The sequence below is a fragment of the Harpia harpyja genome, unplaced genomic scaffold (genome assembly GCF_026419915.1).
Source record: "Harpia harpyja isolate bHarHar1 unplaced genomic scaffold, bHarHar1 primary haplotype scaffold_54, whole genome shotgun sequence".
In the NCBI taxonomy this organism is placed as follows: Eukaryota; Metazoa; Chordata; class Aves; order Accipitriformes; family Accipitridae; genus Harpia; species Harpia harpyja.
Window position 1 is genome coordinate 897,410 of NW_026293414.1, and position 12,366 is coordinate 909,775.

Genomic DNA, 12,366 nt, shown 5'->3' on the forward strand with positions numbered 1-12,366 from the left:
GCAGTTGCAGGGGCAGGGGCAGGTGGTCTCACAGTGTGGACGGGCCCGGGGGAGACCTGGAGACCTCATCACCCGTGGGCCCTGCCGTGGCCCAGCTCACCAGCCCTGGGCCCGAGTGCGCAGCCCCAGGAACAACCCCAGCACCAGGGTCAGAGCAGCTCCTGCTGCTGCCCCGAGGGTCGCCAGCCCTGAGCCAGTGTGCAGGTATCTGAGCTGGGATGAGGTGGAAGTGGCGCGCGCAACAAACTTTACAACTCGGAGAGTGAGTTCTAAAGCAGGCGTGTTTATTTCAGCGCTGGGTACACGGGGGATCGCTCCACCTATCGTGCACACCGTAAAGCTCGTTAGTGAAGTTTAAATACATGTGTGATATAAATATTCATCATATTTCCAGGAAACCTTATTCATTACATTTCCGAGAAATAATTAACATATGCAAATGCCCTTGGCGCAGTCGCAGTTGTTGCCTTGGGTGGTCGTCGGGTGTTCTTCGGGGGTCTTACCATCCTCTTCCTTGCTTAAGCGTTCTTTACCCTTTTCAATATTTTGATATTAAACTTCTGTTTTTCCTTTGTTCTTCTTGTATCTTTCATGCCAAGTAATCTTTGACCTCCAAAAGTGCTGTTCTCATGCCAACAAACCACCCCTTATCTTCTTACTTGCATTCTTAGTTTCCCTCGTCCTTGAGTCCATATGTCTGTTTTCCTGTGTTCTCACAAATCTATCTACACATCCTTTAATTACTTCTGAGTTACAGGATGTCTTATCTCGTTAAAGGAAACCATATATTCTGCTTATACCTACTTATTGCTTACAAACTACAAAATATAATTGACATCTGGAATATATCTCAAGTACCATCTATCAGAAGAGCCTGGAAAACAATTCATGGAGAGGAGGCGATGGAAGAAGGTACAGTGTATGTGACACCTGGGATTAACTGGCACCCTCTGTTTCCTATCTGGGTCAGTACTGTACTTGCAGATGTGTTGTCCCACAAGTGGGGGTCGGTACCCAGTGTGCAGTAAGCCAATCTTACACGCAGAGCCGAGAAATTTGTTTCTTTCATGTCTGCGCAGAGATGGGTGCTGGGGGGTAAATCCACAAAGCTGGCACACCACACCAAAGAAGAACAATGTATTTATTCTGTTACAGGGTTAGTAAAAAAACACCTAAATTTACATTCATTGGTTAGTAGTCACCATCTCATCTACTATTGGCCAGTTATATTTAAATTAGCCTCACTTGCTATGTAAACTAGCACGCATCCTCCTTGCAAGTGGGGGGGGGGGGGGGGGCAAGTTCTTCCAGCCTTGAATTGAGTCGGTGGTTGTGATCTCCCCCTGCTGCCTTTACTTTTCCCCTAGTTCATGGTTCTTTGGCGATCATCCCGTGCCTTCTGGAGCAGGATGTTTCCTTTTTGTCAGTGTTTAGTTCCTTCTTCAAGGGTACAGTCCTTAGCAAAGCATGCGTAATTTATACAAAATAATCAGGCTTGCGTGGTGAAGCTGTGGAGTAATTGTCCTCCTTAAAGGACAATGTATCATGTTTAACCCTGAATTGAGCAGTACCACCGTGGCTAGGCGGTAACTCAAACGCATGACCGCACATGGACTGAGCCCCAGTTGAGAGCAGAAATTGTTGTTACTAATCCTGAGTGACAGAGGGCTGTTGCTGCTCTCTCTTCCCTGGTGTGAGCCGAGTGCGTGACTGCCCTGCCTGCTCCTGCCTCGGTGCTTTGGGAACTGGGGTGAAGAGGAAAGAGAGACTCGTGTAGTTACGGGATCTCTTGAGGTGTCCTGGGTTTGCTTTGCTAATCACTTGTGTAACGTTTCCTGGGCTATTCGCTAGATACGTGCATAGAGAGGCAAATTAGGCCATGAACTGGCTTTCCAATTAAAGGTTTCCTCTTACAATAAAACATGCTTCCATTTTCTCATGGGTAACAGCCTGAAAGATAGAAGCTGAAGCAGCATGTGCCTCTTGTGCAAATAGGTGACAACAGATGGTTGTATTCAGTTGATCCTTAGTTCCTGTGTAGGAAGATTGTACATTAATTTAATCTTTGTGTATAGGCAGGGCCTTGCTAATGTCACTAGGTAGGCGGCAAGTAGGTGGATGTCCAGTTTTCCGCATATTTGTGACTGATCTTTGTTGCTTCTTTTGATGAGGAAAGTCTTGCTACGTATTCCCAAGGAATGAAAGAATTTCAAAGAACTGATGAAGAAAGAGCTGCCAATCAAGATGGGAGTGTTAGGTTTCAAATTTTCTCAACTGTGTTCTACCCAAAAGCCTGGTCTTAAACAATCAAAATGAGCTGGACCACTGGGTATTTGTCATCCCTGTGCAATTCTGTATCGCTACGGACTTTACCGGCCATGGTGGTGGACTCCGGACCTGTCCTGTAGTGAGGTCAAAGAGGGTATTCAGAAAAAAAAAAGGGTACTTTTCCGAAACGCTTACAAGACAGAAGGCAACAGCTGCTGTAGACAGGTGGGAATACACAGGAATGGGCAGTCTCACTCAGAATGAGGAACAGTGATCTGGGTACAGCTGTAGTGTAACAGTTTTCATGGCCTTGAGCAGCACAGCAGGAATTTTCAGGCAGCATGGCCAGGGTAGGGGTGTGTGAACAGCTCCTCCCAAGCGTGGAGATGGGCAGGGGAGAGATCAGTGCTGTTCGTGTTGGCGCGCAGCAGGGGACAGTTGGTGGAGGCTGCTCTCAGGACATATAATTAAGAGCTGTCATCTTGGTACTCAGTGGGAAATAACACGTTCCCAAAATAACAAGACATGACTTTCTGAAGTAGCCATTTTTCTAGGAGCTGCATCAGAGCTAAGGCAGATGAGAGAGTCTTGCCTGCTGTTAGTCACTGAAGCTGATGACAAGTCACCCAGCAGTTTTGGCAAGGACAGAACAAGATCGATACGTATGTGGCTGTGTGCTAATTGCCTTCAGGTTTTGCAGGTTGTAGGTTTGGCAGGACCAATTGTGTCGTTAACGTGATGGTAACAGCAAAACTTGTAGGCATCTGTGTGGGGTATTTTGGATTTTATACGATTTGCAAGAGTACTTGAACAGTTTAATGTTATGCTGAGGTACGGTAGCTATAGTGCAATCAGAAGAAAGTGGAGGGAAGGAAGATGAGGATGGCAAAGATGTTCAAAAGCGTTAGAATCTTTGACAGCGGAAACGTGTCATTAACAGTTTATATGAACAGTTTTCCTTCAATGTACTGTTCTTTTCCAAGATTTACAGAGGACGTTTTGCCATTCCCATATCAGAACTCAGTGATTTTCCGTTAAAGCTCTCCACTGAGATATAAAAAAATAAAAGAAAAAAGACCGATGTGTCCTGGAAAGAAGAGTAATTAGAATCATAGAATAGAATCATAGAATCATAGAATCATTTAGGTTGGAAAAGACCTTCAAGATCATCGAGTCCAACCATTAACCATGCCCCCTAAACCATGCCCTGGAGTACCCTGTCCACTCGCTTTTTGAATACCTCCAGGGATGGTGACTCAACCACTTCCCTGGGCAGCCCATTCCAATGTTTGACAACCCTCTCAGTAAAAAAATTTTTCCTAATATCTAACCTAAACCTCCCTTGCCTCAACTTGAGGCCATTTCCTCTTGTCCTATCTCCAAACACCTGACAGAAGAGACCAACACCCACCTCACTACAACCCCCTTTCAGGTAGTTGTAGAGAGCGATAAGGTCTCCCCTCAGCCGCCTCTTTTCTAGACTGAACAATCCCAGATCCCTCAGCCGCTCCTCATAAGACTTGTGCTCCAGGCCCCTCACCAACTTGGTTGCCCTTCTCTGGACACGCTCCAGCACCTCAACGTCTTTCCCGTAGTGAGGGGCCCAAAACTGAACACAGTACTCGAGGTGCGGCCTCACCAGTGCCGAGTACAGGGGAACAACCACCTCCCTGTTCCTGCTGGCCACACTGTTCCTGATACAGGCCAGGATGCGATTGGCCTTCTTGGCCACCTGGGCACACTGCTGGCTCATATTCAGCCGGCTGTCAACGAGCACCCCCAGGTCTTTTTCTGCTGGGCAGATTTCCAGCCACTCTTCCCCAAGCCTGTAGTGCTGCATGGGGTTGCCGTGACCGAAGTGCAGGACCCGGCACTTGGCCTTGTCGAACTTCATACAATTGGCCTCAGCCCATTGATCCAGGCTGTCCAGATCTCTTTGTAGAGCCTCCCTACCCTCAAGCAGATCGACCCTGCCTCCCGACTTGGTGTCGTCTGCAAACTTGCTGAGGGTGCACTCGATCCCCTCATCCAAATTATCGATAAAGATATTAAACAGAACAGGGCCCAACACCGAGCCCTGGAGAACACCACTTGTGACCCGCCGCCAACTGGATTTCACCCCATTCACCACTACCCTCTGGGCTCGGCCATCCAGCAAGTTTTTCACGCAGTGAATAGTGCACTTATCCAGGCCATGAGACGCCAGCTTCTCAAGGAGTATGCCATGAGAGACAGTGTCAAAGGCCTTGCTGAAGTCTAGCAAAATAACATCGACAGCCTTTCCCTCATCCACTAGGCGGGTCACCTGGTCATAGAAGGAGATCAGGTTGGTCAAGCAGGACCTGCCTTTCGTAAACCCATGCTGACTGGGCCTGATCCCCCTCTTATCCTGGACTTGACATGTGAGTGCTTTCAAAAGAAACCGTTCCATAATCTTTCCCGGTACCGAGATCAGGCTGACAGGCCTGTAGATCCCCGGATCCTCCCTCCGACCCTTCTTATAAATGGGAGTCACATTGGCATCTTGCTGGGCACAGAGGTGAGACTGACTGGCCTGTAGTTCCCCAGGTCTTCCTTTTTTCCCTTTTTAAAAATGGGGGTTATGTTTCCCCTTCTCCAGTCAGTGGGAACTTCCCCGGACTGCTGCAACTTCTCAAATATGATGGATAGTGGCTTAGCCACTTCATCTGCCAGTTCCCTCAGGACCTGTGGATGCATCTCATCAATTCCCGTGGACTTGTGCACCTCCAAGTTCCTTAGATGGCCTTGATCCTGATCTTCTCCTACTGTGGGTGGTTCTTCATTCTCCCAGGCCCTGGCTTTGCCTTCTGTGACTTGGGTGGTGTGGCTGGAGCACTTGCTGGGGAAGACTGAGGCAAAAAAGTTGTTGAGTACCTCAGCCTTCTCCATGTCCTGGGTAACATGCTCTCCCATTGCCTTCCAGAGAGGTCCCACATTTTCCCTGGTCTTCCTTTTATCACCTGCATACCTGCAGAAGCTTTCCTTATTGCCCTTGACGTCCCTTTCTGGATTTCATTCTGGCAGGGCTTTAGCTTTCCTAACCTGATGCCTGGCTGCTCAGACAATTTCTCTGTATTCCTCCCAGGCTACCTGTCCTTGCTTCCACCTTCTGTAGGCTTCCCTTTTGTGTTTGAGTTTGTTCAGGAGCTCCTTGTTCATCCATGCAGGCCTCCTGGCATTTTTGCCTGACTTCCTCTTTGTTGGGATGCATGGCTCCTGAGCTTGGAGGAGTTGATCCTCAACTATTAAGCAGCTTTCGTGGGCCCCTCTTCCCTCCAGGGCTTTATCCCATGCTACTCTACCAAGCAGATCCCTGAAGAGGCCAAAGCCTGCTCTCCTGAAGTCCAGGGTAGCCAGCTTGCTGTGCACCCTCCTCGCTGCCCTAAGGATCTTGAACTCCACCATTTCATGGTCACCGCAGCCAAGGCTGCCCTTGAGCTTCACATTCCCCACCAGCCCCTCCTTGTTGGTGAGAACGAGGTCCAGCATAGCACCTCTCCTCATTGGCTCCTCTATCACTTGGAGAAGGCAGTTATCATCAATGCATTCCAGGAACCTCCTGGATTGCTTATGCCCTGCTGTGTTGTCCCTCCAACAGATAGCAGGGTGGTTGAAGTCCCCCATGAGGACCGGGGCTTGTAAACGTGAGGCTGCTCCTATCTGTCTATCGAGGGCCTCATCTGCTCAGTCTTCCTGGTTGGGCGGCATGTAGCAGACCCCCACAAGAATGTCACCTGTCCCTCCCCTCCCTTTATTCCTTACCCATAAGCTCTTGGTCGATTCCTCATCCATCCCCAGGTGGAGCTCCATGCACTTCAGCTGGTCATCGACAGAGGGGGACACGCTCTCCATGTGTCCCCCACCTCCCCTTCCTAAGGAGCCTCTATCCATCCATTCCAACACTGCAGTCATAGGTGCCATCCCACCATGTCTCCATGATGCCAGTAAGATGTTGTGTTGTGATAAAGTGTTCTGTCACATCCATCAGTTTCTCCTGCCACGTCCCATAGGTTCCCATGTCACATACAGGGGGCTTCACCCCAGGGCAGGGCCTCACCAGGGGCCCAGTCATCTCTCTGCTGCCTTCCCATCTGGTGTCCCTGATGATGTCATGATGCCTGCCTGCTCCCGGCCAATTAAATTGTTGTCATTAGGTGACTTCACATGCAAAAGCCCAGCCATGTTGCCTTTGCCTACATCTACCCCTCTCCACTGCATGAACTGTCATCTGTGTCTCCCTGGGGTATGTGATGCGCTTGATGACATCACAGTATCTGCCTGCCTGCCACAAGTCAGTCAGGTTACTGCAAAAGAAATGGCCTCACACCCCATCTCACAGCCATGCCATCTTCACCTTCCTCTGCATCTCCCCTCTCCCAAGATCTCAAGATGCTGGGTGGGTTTTCCAACACTCCAGGTGACATCACTGGGCCTGCCTCAGCACCTGGCCAATTGGGTTGTTTCCAAAGAAGTGACCTCAAAATCCAACTCCCACCTACCATGCCTCTCCTTGCATCATCCTCTTCTGGCAACAGGAGTCACCTCCCAGACAACCTCCCACAACCCTTCCCCTTTACCTGCCTCTCCTCTCCCCTCCCCAGCACTCTCGTTTCTGCTGGGCAGGCAGCAACGCGCTCCCCCAGCCCACGGGGACTGCAGAGCCCTGGTGGGACAGCTGGAGTGGTGGGAGGGCAGCCATAGGTGCCAAGGGCTCCTCAGGAAGGCAGGTGGAGGGTGAGGAGGTGGAGGGGAGCTCTGTGCAAAGGGGAGGCTGGCGTGCACAGAGCCTTGCCTTGGAGGAAGCCTCATGGTCACAGGTCCTCGATGACATGGCGAGTTGAAGCACCCCAGAGTCTGCTGGGAGGGCAGCAGGGCTGGGCGCAAGCAAGCCAGGAGATTCCTGCAGGGTGTGGAAGACAGCATTTTGACACAGACACTCAACGAGCTGTCTAGGGCTGGACTCTTCCTGACAGACAGGGTGGATCTGGCTGGGGATGGGAAGGAGAAGGGCAGCCATGGCTGCTACCACCATGAGATGGTGGAGAAGTAGGACAACTAGGAGAATGACAGTGTGGGACTGCAGGAGAGCTGATTTCCATTAGCTGAGGATCTGCTTGGACTGTCCTGGAGGACAAAGGGGCTGTGAGTCCCTCCTGGGTCTTCAGGAACGATGTCCTCAAAGCCCAGGAAGACCCCAGCCAGCTGCACAGGGATTTGAGCAGGGCCTGGGAAGAGGTCAGCATGGATGAACAGGGACCCCTCGACTTAGGAGGTCCAACAGCAGAAGGAAGTGCAGGGAGGCTGGAGGGGGAACAGCCTGCCCAGGAGGCAGACAGACACCTGGCCTGTGGGCGCAGGGATGGAGCCAGCAAAGCCAGAGCTCAGCGGTGGCTGGAAATGGCCATGCATGGGGAGGGCACACAGAAGGGCTTCTCTAAATGTGTTGTCAGCACAGGGAAGGCAGCTGAGGCAACCCTGGTCCCAGTGGCCAGTGGGGCAGGGGACAGAGTGACAAAGGCAGTATAAATACAGAAATTCCTCAGAACCAAGATTCTCCCTTGAGAGTCCTGTCACACAGCGGGACTGTGACCGAGCTGCCAGAGCACTCAGGCCTTACACCAACCCAGGGGCACAGAAGGAGAGTGTGGGAGTGGAAAGAGAGCAGCTCTGGAAAGACCAAGCGCTGGTGCTGCCTGGCAGTGCTGCCGTGCTGAGACTCTTTTCCCCTTCCCCTCTGCACACAGGCACTGCCCTGCTACTTCACCAGGTTCTCAGAGGACGGATCTCTGGCAAACAAGTAGCTGCAGAGTGTTTTATTGTGTTGAATAATAGAGAGAGAACTGTGCCTCGTTTAAACAGCTCTAGGTCAAATACTAGAGGTAGACATTGAATTAGAAGTGGGATGAATCATAAAATTTCATTGTGCACAAAATGATCACAACAAAAAAAAAGAACCCCTGCCACCCCAACCAAGAACACGAGAAGGCAGGCTGGGTGTGTAATGAAATACATTATGAATGCTCTGCAGAAGAAAACAGGCAGTTAATTGCTTCTGAAAGGCACCCGTTCATTATTTTCCACAGGGCATCCTTGAGCTCCTGGTTCCTCATGCTGTAGAGGAGGGGGTTCACTGCTGGAGGCACCACAGCGTACAGAACTGCCACCACCAGATCGAGGGATGGGGAGGAGATAGAGGGGGGCTTCAGGTAGGCAAACACTGCAGTGCTGATAAACAAGGAGACCACGTCCAGGTGAGGGAGGCACGTGGAAAAGGCTTTGTGGCGTCCCTGCTCAGAGGGGATCCTCAGGACCGCCCTGAAGATCTGCACGTAGGAGAAAAGAATGAAAACAAAACAACCAAATGCCAAACAGGCACTAAGCACAAGAAGGCCAACTTCCCTGAGGTAGGAGCGTGAGCAGGAAAGCTTGAGGATCTGGGGGATTTCACAGAAGAACTGGTCCACAGCATTGCCCTTGCAGAGTGGTAGTGAAAATGTATTGGCAGTGTGCAGCACAGCATTGAGAAACCCACTGGCCCAGGCAGCTGCTGCCATGCGGACACAAGCTCTGCTGCCCAGGAGGGTCCCGTAGTGCAGGGGTTTGCAGATGGCAACGTAGCGGTCATAGGCCATGATGGTGAGGAGAGAATATTCCGCTGCGATCAAGCAGAGAAAGAAAAACAGCTGTCCAGCACATCCCCTGTAGGAGATGGCCCTGCTGTCCCACAGGGAATTGGCCATGGATTTGGGGACAGTGGTGGAGATGGAGCCCAAGTCGAGGAGGGAGAGGTTGAGGAGGAAGAAGTACATGGGGGTGCGGAGGTGGTGGTCGCAGGCTACAGTGGTGATGATGAGGCCATTGCCCAGGAGGGCAGCCAGGTAGATGCCCAGGAAGAGCCAGAAGTGCAAGAGCTGCAGCTGCGGTGTGTCTGCAAATGCCAGGAGGAGGAACTCAGTGATGGAGCTGCTGTTGGACATCAGCTTCTTCTGGGCATGGGGCACTGTTCAAGAGGGAAAGACGGTGACAAGTTAGAAGAGACTTCTCTGAGCTACACCTAACATATTTCTCATAGAAACCCCACTGAATCTGCCTCTCCTATTTCAGAAAGACCTTTGACAGGTGCCTTTCGTGAGCTGTGATTGATGCTGGCTGAGGGTACCACTGGAGCAGTGGGCTCTGCTGTGAGCTCTGGGGGAGTCAGTCCTGCCCTACAGGAAGAAGTAAATTGGGACATGGGGTGATATCAGATTAAATCCACTCATTATATCGAATAGTATTTCAACACTGTCGCTTCCAATTCAACTAACAGCAGAAAACATCCAAGGGGATATTTTTTTGTGTGTTTTGTTCTGGTTTCCCACCCTCACTTAAGGAGTGCTTTTGGCAGGGAAAGAAGCAAATGTTGTAAAGATGGGGTGTCCGGAAAGGAGAGTTTTGTCATTTGTATCACTGGGAGCCTGGGGATGAGGAGGGGATGGGGACACTTAACTCCCTTGGACAATTCTGCATGGCAAGACCCCCAGGCTCGGTCTGTGAAGTGCACCTGAATCCTACCTCCCACCCCAGTCCAGTGATAAGAACAAGAGGAGTAGAGAGAGGAGGAAGTAAATGGACAAATGCCACAGAGCTGCTGTTGATGGAGGCAGGACAGGGAGAGATGGTAGGGTATTTGATAATTCCGTCTCTTCAGGGCTGAGGCCACCGAGAAGGTGACTGAGTCCCCATGGCCGTAAGGGCAGAGGATCTGCTGGGTGGGACAAAAGACCACAGGTTTTCTCCAGTGATGGCAGGGAGGTGCCTGAATCCCCCCTCTCATGGCATTGCTGGGAGCAGCTCCCTCTCACTCCCTGCCCCTGTCTCTGCTGCCTGGAGCTGTCCCTGTCAGCAGCTGCTTCTCCGTCCCCTTGTCTCATCCCTGTCCCTGCTCAGAGACCCCATCCCACCCACTGTGTGCTCAGCTCTGCCCCGCAGACCCCTCCTGGCAGCCGGGCACTGCCCAGGGGCATCTCTGTGTGTGCAGGGGCTAAGGAGCACCTCAGACAAGGGCTAAGGAGCACCTCAGACACGTCCTAAGGACAACTGGGGTCTCAGTGGCTAATCCAGAGGGGACAAATAAATTTTAATGTCACACTGCCCACCCGCCCACCAAGATGATAAAAATTCAAAGAAAGACTCCTTACCTTTCAGGAGAATGCTGCCTTGACGTTATTCTTGAATGTCCCCTTGGAAATGCCCAGGGCTGAGCTGGAGCTGTGAGCAAACCTGACCCACGCAGCACCGTCTCGACAGCAGAAGCACGCTGCTCTGCCCTTCCAGGGATCGTTTCTTTCATCCACACCTTCTCCCCACACTGCCATGGGCAGTTCCATACGCAGGCTGAGTGCTGACCCTGGCAGGCAGCAAAGTCCCTGCTCCACCACTCAGCCCCTGAAACACCAGGACCCTGCTCTGAAGGACAGCCCTGGGTACCCCTGGATGCACACCCGGCTTCACAGCCCTGCAGATGGTGCCAGGAGAAGGCAGCCCTCATGCCCTGTCCCTCTGACTGCGCAGCAGGGAAGCCCTGCTCTGGAGCACATCCTTCTCCTCTACACCAGAGAAACAAAGAATCCTCCTGCCAGGTCCCATACACTGTCAGCTGTGCCAGTGTTCGGAGATCCCTGCAGGAACTGAAGCTCTATTGCCCTGCACCCACAGACTTACCATGCAGAGGGCTGTGAAGATTTCTCCCCCAGTGAGCTCTCAGCATCCTCCCGCTCCACACTGCCTTTAAGCTCTCTCTGCCTTGCAGGTCTCCTCTCGATGCCTGCAGGCAGTGCCCCCAGCCCTGCTCCTGGGCAGAGCTGTCTCTCTGCAGCGCTGCCCGCTTGCCAGGAGTTCCCTCTGTCCCAGGAGCCCAGCCCAGCTCAGCAGCAGAGGACCAGCCCAAGGCAGCACTTTCTCTGCCCCCTCTGGGCTCCCTCCAGGTGTCCCTGGGGCTCCAGGGGAACCTGCTGGGAAACAGGCTGAAGCAATCACTGATGTTCCCTCCCTCACCTGGGGAGAGACACTGCTTTCCAGCAGGGTCATTGCTCTGCTGAGAGACAGACTTAGGTCCAAGAGTCAACTTTTCTGAGAATCATAGAATTATTGAGGTTGGAAAAGACCCTTGAGATCATCAAGCCCAACCGTGAACCTAACACTAGCAAGTCCACCAGTAAACCGTGTCCCTAAACACCGTGTCTTTTAAATACCTCCAAGGAGGGTGACTCAAGCATTTCCCTGGGCAGCCTCTTTCTTGTGCCATCATTGGGCAGGACACGGAGACAGTGACAGGCAGGGATCTCCTTTAGCCCTGCTGAGAGAAGGGAGCCAGCTGAGTCCATGGAGGCATCTCATGCTGGGATTGTAGTCCTGGGGCTGGAAGGGGACTCAGCTCCCTCCCATGCCCACCACAAACCCACAGGAGGTGGGATTCCTCTTGCCTCAGTGCAGGTCTGCATTAAATAGGCACCTGCATGTCAGCTCCTTGTCTCAGCTCCCATGCTAAGTAATGGTGATGGAGGCCAGGAGTGAGGTGTTCAGATGCAAATGTCTGGTGACATTGGAGGTGCCAGAGGTGGTCAAAGAGATGTGCAGATAATAGAGACAGATCGAAGTTATGTGCAGGCTGACTGGTGTAGAGACAGGACAATATCTGAGTTCCACTTCCTAGCAGCACCTGAGAATTTCCTTTGGCCAACTAAAATGACAGCTGGTGCCCAAATTAAGGGCAATGGAACCTGTCCCTCCTCATGATGTTCAGGGTGGACTATAGAGGTATTCCTCTGACGGAATGGAGTCATGTGCCATAGGGAGAGATCGTCGTCATCGTTTTGTATTTACTAGGTCTTGGCTGACAATATTGGCAGTTGTGTCATGTTCAGCCCCACCTTGGGTTACAGAATTCAGAGTCGCTACTCAATTCAAGGTTCAGATCCAGGCCCACAGATCTACTGGAGTTGCCAGTCTGGCCTGGGAATCACAGGTCCTAGAGGAAAAGCAATTCTCTATCAGGGAGGGTGTGTGACAGACACCCCAGATGGCATCTCGGAGAGT